This window comes from Palaemon carinicauda, chromosome 36 (genome assembly GCF_036898095.1).
Source record: "Palaemon carinicauda isolate YSFRI2023 chromosome 36, ASM3689809v2, whole genome shotgun sequence".
In the NCBI taxonomy this organism is placed as follows: domain Eukaryota; kingdom Metazoa; phylum Arthropoda; class Malacostraca; order Decapoda; family Palaemonidae; genus Palaemon; species Palaemon carinicauda.
In genome coordinates this window covers 51,436,037-51,443,153 of record NC_090760.1, presented here as the reverse complement: position 1 = coordinate 51,443,153, position 7,117 = coordinate 51,436,037, and positions in this window count along the sequence as shown.

Below are 7,117 nucleotides of genomic sequence, written 5' to 3'. Positions count from 1 at the left end.
AAATATCATCTCTAAAAATGAATACTCCTTGCATTCCTGAAAAAATCTTATCCATAGTTTGTTGCCATATAGCTGGACTACTTACAACTCCATAAGGTAATCTCTTTGGTCTAAACAAACCTAAGGATGTATTTACTGTACATAATTCTTGTGAAGTTTCATCCATGGGAAGCTGTTGAAACGCTTGTCTTAAATCTAATTTAGAAAAAACACTGCATCCTGACTTAGTTGCAAACATGTCTTTCGGATTTGGTAAGGGATGTTGAGCTACTTGCAGTTGTGGATTTAACATTACTTTGTAATCTCCACATAACCTAACCTGTCCACTTTCCTTCACAATAGGAACTAATGGTGTAGCCCAATCTGAATATGTAACCTTTTCCCAGGAACTTTCATTAACTAATCTCCTGATTTCTGTTTCAACTGCACTTTTCAATGCATACGGTACTGGTCTGGGAGCAAAAAATCTAGAACTGTCAGATTTCAAAACTAAAATTGCCTTTGCGTTCTTTACTGTACCTATTTTATCTTCAAATACCTCTTGAAACTCTGATATGATATTATCCATAGATATTTCATTTTTGTTTTCATCTTGTCTACCTGTAACCTTCAAAATACTAGGCCAATCTAACTTCAAATACTGTAGCCAATCTAAACCTAGCAAAGTTTGTCCATTACCTTTTACTATTGTTAATGGCATTCCCTCTAATTTCTGTTCTTTGTACTGTACTTCTACGTTCGAAGCACCTATCACCTGAATATCCAAACCATTATAACCTTTCAAAACTCTATTTGTACCTTCTAATAACAAATTAGGAATGCTTTTAGCCATTTTCTCAGACATAATTGATACATCGACTGCTGTGACAACTTGCATCAAAATTGGTTTACCATTTATGATTACTCCTACAATGATATGTTTTTCTGCACCTTTGTTGACTGAATTTATGCGAAACGCAAAATTAGTTTCTGAACTAACCTGATTATCATGAAAATTTTCTGCATTATTCTCTTGACCAATAGTATCAACTGTAGCATTTATTTTCTTTGCGTACTGTTTAGGGAATCTACAAGCAGTTGCAAAATGACCCATCTTTCTGCAATTCTGGCATGTGTGTCCAGTAGCAGGGCATTTCTTTGCTTCGTATGCAAGATGATCAGTTTTACCACACCTATAACACTTGGGTTTTTCCTGTTGTTTCTGTGTATAAGCCTGATTCTGATATTTATGAACATTAGTGTTAGGCACTTTTCTATGACTAGGCTTTGACATATTCCTTCTCTGATTCTCATTGGTTTTCCACTTAGAACCTACTGTATTAATTTTAGAATTTTCCATTCTATTGCTTGTAGAACTACCTATTATGTTACTTTGCCTATTTGATGTTTCTAAAGCTCTGCCTGTTATCAATACCTTTTCTAATGTTAAATCTTTATCTTACAATAATTTCTTTCTTACCTCTTCTGATGTCCAATGTGCAATTACTTGATCTATGATAACATTTTCTAACTCTAGAAATTCACATGAAACGGCTAAATTCTTTAGTCTAGTCACAAATGCATCTATACTTTCATTTTCTTTCTGATAAGCCTGCGCTGAAAACTGGTATCTTTCAAAAAAATTATTGACCTAAGGAGCAAAATATGTGGTAAGAGCCTTAATTGCAGCTTCACTTGTGTCATCTGTAGGCTGCAAAGTCTTAAACACTTCCCGAACTTCCCTACCTGCTGTATGAAGTAATAATGCCTTCTTTTGGGCATCCTTCATGTTCCCTAATGCTTCTAAATAAATCTTAAATTCCTCACACCACTGTTGCCATCGTGTTGCAACAGAATTGGGCTCAGCAGTGATGCTGAAACTTTCGGGGTGTTCGATGTTAAAAGGCATTTTGATTGCTTACCTTTACCTAGATTAGGTTAAACTACTGTTCTGCAGTCATAAGTTTACTTCCTACCTGTTTTGTAGCCTACCCAACTTTAAATTTCACCCTTTCTTGTTTTGTTTGTTTGATGAAATTCCTGTTCTGCTGCTTGTACAATCTTCATTGGGCGAAATTTATTCTTGTCCCTTAATGTACAAACGGACCTTCTCTTGTGCTGGCCGTTCTTCTACATAAGGTCCAATGTTTCTCCCTGCTTGATTTCGTCCTCCTGAGCGTCGCCAATTTGTAGTGTTGTACTTTTGGAGGAAGTTCTATTAACCATAATAATTACCTGGAACATAGATGAACAATTGTTAGTAATTATTTCTCAGCTGATCCCATCTCTTGTCGTCAATTTGTAGTGTTGTACTTTGGTAGGAAGTTCTATTAACCATAATAATTACCTGGAACATAGATGAACAATTATTAGTAACTATTTCTCAGCTGATCCCATCTCTTGTCGTCAATTTTTCTGTATGGGATTAAATAAGACGTTGGTATTCTTAATATACACGTTTAATGCAAATTATGACTACATTGTTCTATGACAGCTGACTCCCAAGTGTGTGTGGCGCGTCATACACAATCTGACAAAACCAAAACATTGCTAAACAAAAGAGCATCGCTCTGAAAAGACTTAAATCCTACTCCAGTACAAAACCATAAAGAATCACATCCTATCTTTGAGGTAATCAACAAATGTTTGAATCCTAATACCAAAACAAATCATTACACTTATGTACAAAGCATAACATGTCTTATTCATGCAATATGATGCAATGTTGCGCAATACCTGCAAAACTTGAAATAATATAGTACATTATTACAATAATACATAACAGTTTTGAATATGTGTTTTTCTAAGATAAAATGTATGAATGTCATGACACCTAGTGAAATAGGAGAGAAAGGATAAAGTAAGCAGGAATAGACAGGACACAGTGTAACTATATGTGTAGAGGGTAAAAGGTGTATTGCTTGGTCCAGGGTACCTCTTGTACAGTAGTTACAGAAAAACTGTTGAGTTTTCGAGTTAGTTCGAGAGTTAGCTGGGTAAGACTGGATGTGGAAGATGTAAAATCTATAGGTTTATCGTGTCCAGGAATCGAAAACCCCGTAAAATTGAAAAGGAATTCTTTTGTAAGAATCTGAATTGTTGTTGGGCTGTTTTTAGAGCACATTAAAGATTGTCATTGCCAGGAGATCTGAAAGTAAATGTAAGCAAAAGAAAACAGATAGAGATACTGAGAGGTATGATGTTCGTGAATCAAATGCAAATGGAGAGTCTTCTACAAAGGCGATTAAAAAAAGAGGTTGTATTGTGGCAAATGACAGGTTTTCAAGACAATAATAATGATATATCTTCAGGAAAGGGAAAATGATGATAAAAAAAAATCTTGAATGCTATTTCCCATTCTCTCTACATGACCAAGCCTTCTTAACACATTAATATCCACTTTACATACTAATTTATTTTTTTACACCCCTTCTCCTCATCACTGCCTCATTCCAAACTCTATTTAATTAAGATACACCCGGTATACTCCTCATACACTTCCTCTCGAACACATTCAATTTTTGTCTGTCTGTCATTTTCATCCCCCACAACTCCAATCCATACATCAAAGTTAGTCCAATATATTAAAATACAGAACTCCCTTTCTAAGCATTCCTACCCCTCTATTCTTTTCTACTTCCTTCACTGCTCCCAACACTTATCATCCTTCATTCACTCTCTGACCTACATCTGCTTCCACTCTACCATTTACAGCAACAACCTACCCTTAGTGCTTAGACTGATCTAGGTCCTAAAGTAACTCTCCAATTAACATTTTAATATAACGTTAAACCTAGTACCGCCCTCCTTTCTCGGGCATATCATAACCTCACTCTTACCCACATTAACTCTCATCTTCCTTCTGTCACACACCATTCCCAACTCTGTTACTAATCGACCCTGTTTCTCCTCCGATGCAGTATCATTCGTAAACAACTAATTCAAATCCAAATTATGATTAATCATTAATTACCTATTTTCAGCCAATACAACAGTAAATGCGCAATTAACAAATGCCTTTTACACAATGTTGCCTTGGTCATATTTACATACCTAGAATATTTAGAGTAGTTTTTGTAACAGAAAATATCCCCTCTACTGATTAAGTTAGGAGAAATTACTGCATTCACTGTGTGTGTATGGTCTATGTAACAATAAATATTAACATTAAACTTGCTAATGAGCTGCAATTAGATTCGTTAGAACTGGTAAACAAGGGCAAGAACGATGCATTACATTTGTAAATATAAATGTGAGTATTTCTAGTATCACATATTGTTTTTCCATTCCTGAATATACACTCTAGTTAATCTTTAAAATTCGTTGTGTTTTTTAGCATTATTTGATTAGGCTTCAATAGCCCTTACGCATATCCACCATTCCACGCTCCCTCCGAAACCTCCTACACTATCATTGTGTGTGTGTATATGTGTTTGTGTGTGTGTGTATTTGCGCGCGTGTGTGTGTGGTACACCCCGCTTGTAAAACCGCCTATTTCATGAAATAAGCAAAACATTTAACCAAATCGTGAAATGGGCAAATGTCCGGTCTACTTCATGAAATAGGCATTTTGATGTACGAATCTTAATATCTTATGCATAACTAATTGTCTTTTATATATAAGGTGTTTTAGCCAGAAATAGTATTTCATGAAGTGGTTATATGAATCTAAAAAAACATCTGCATGACACTGTCTTTTAGAAATAACCTATTGCCTAGCCTGAAATAATATTTCATGAAGTGGTTGTTGAGCCATAAATAGTTTCATTAAATTTTACATTTTTATCAGGACCAGAGAGAAGAATATCAAGAAGTGAAGAGAAACGTGCTGTAAGTGTATCAGATGACCCCTTAATATTATAATGATAGGTTCCGAAGTTTGAGGAGGGAGAAGGAAATTACTCTCCTGGATTGTGCTTATGAAGTACGACGAGGTTTTAAGAGATGGACAGAGGCTGCTAACGTAGGGGTGATGAGTGATTTAGAAGAATTGAAGAAAATTATATTATCAGTCATAAACCTTTCTCGGGTATGAAGTTCCAACCATCGTTCCGACCAAGTGTCAAGTATTGGCCGAACCATAGAAACCAGTTCAGTAATAAATATGTGAACAAGTTCAATAGTTACAGCGGAAGTAGCACTGGTACTATTCCTAAGCAGAATATGATAGCACCACAGCAACAATTGTCGAATCCTCCTCCTTTAAGTATCGTGAAAGACGTGCAGAAGGTTAATATAGTGTGTTTTAAGTGTGGTAAGAGAGGCCATATCAGTAAGGAATGTTGGTCGAATCAACCGAAAGTAGTCGTCCAAGTGATTAAGGATAACTTCATGGAATGCGAAGATGAAGAAAGAATCGGAAAAGAACGAAGAGGAAAATAAACCAACTAGCATTTACACGACGAACAGGACAACCCAAACAAAGCGGATGCCTTTAACCAATATATTTATGAAGGTATGTGAGCAGCAATACATGAGAGTGAGTGAACCCCGGTCAAAATAATGTGTAATAGAGGTTGCAACCAGAGTGTGGTGATACGAGGAGTACACCAATTGGTAGAACAGTCTCTTTCAAGAGAATCTGTTAATTTAAAGGGAATAGTAGGTGACGAGGTTACCCCTATTTGCCGTTTAAAACTGTCATGCGAGTTGGAGACAGGTAATTTTGATTTTGCGGCAAAGAATTCATTGGTTGCCGAAGGAGTAAATGTCCTGCAAGGTAAAGACGATTGCTAAGCGCCATTTGTGCCTTGTCCCATTGTAACAGAGAAACCATCAAGTATAGTCCCATGACTGAACTTGAGAAGAACTACCCATATATATTTCCTATTGGTGTGACGGCTAGGATTATGACGAAGAAATTGGCTGCTAAAGAAGAAAAAAGAATTGAAGGAGCGATAAACTTGGAGGATTTGTTTTCCGAAGAAAAGTATTCACTTGATGATACGCAAGAGAAGAATTCTTGAGTAAGCCCAATAGAAGAGGAATGACAGACAAGTGGACAAGAAGACAAAGAAGTAATACACCTGGAAGAAATAGAAAACTCAGTGTTAGAAGTAGGACAAATGAGTATTATAAGGCTGATAAGATTGCAACGGAAGGATGCAACGTTAAAAGAGTTATTGTACAGTGTTGTGGATGAGACGGAGCCACAGCAGTCTCTGACCAGTTATTGTCTTAAGGATGGGTTGCTGATAAGGAAGCATAGACCCGCCAATATCCCTTGGAATGCTTAATGGGGGATATACCGTCATATATTGATTCACGCACCGTGGAAAAGACTGGTGATCACCATAGCACAAGAGACAAGACATATTGGGGAAAGGAAGATGATGGAGAAAATTATAAAACACTTTTTCTGGCCTAGCATACATAAGGACGTGAACCAGTTTTGCAGTGCATATCATATATGTCAGATGGTTGAAAAGCCAATCAAGTATATTAATAAAGTTTCATTAGACCTGATAAAAGTGCGAGGAGAACTCTTCAGCAAGGTAATGATCAGCATTGTGGGACCTTTACCAAGGACAAAAAAGGGTCACGAATATATGTTTACCTTGATGAGTCACGTGATGAGATAAGTAGAAGCCGTACCCATTAGGAACATCAGTGCCAAAATAGTTGCCGAGAAGTTATTACACATTTTTACTAAGTTTGGTATTTCGGAAATACTCCAAAGTGACCGAGGAACGAATTTCGCATCAAAACTGTTTAAAAACGTAATGAAACTGTTGGAGGTGAAACAACAAATGTCAATAGCTTATCAGCCGGAGACCCAAGGTGCATTAGAGAGGTTCCATCAAACTCTGAAAAGTATGTTAATGAAGTTCTGCAACGAATCAGGGAATGAATGGGATATGGGACTACCGTAAATGTTATTTGAGGTACGTAATGCTTATCAAGAAAGCATCGGATCTAGCCTGAATGAAATAGTATTTGGACAAGAAGTACGAGGACCGAGAGGAAACGGATAGTGAATGTCAAGGATTTGAGGAAACGGATCATCAAGATAAGAAAATTTTTTATAGAAAACCTTAAAACGAACCAAGAGAATATGAAGAAAAGATTTAATTGGAAAAGCAAGGACAGACATTTTCCGGTAGGAAAACAGGTTATTATTTTTCTTGCAGATAAAGAG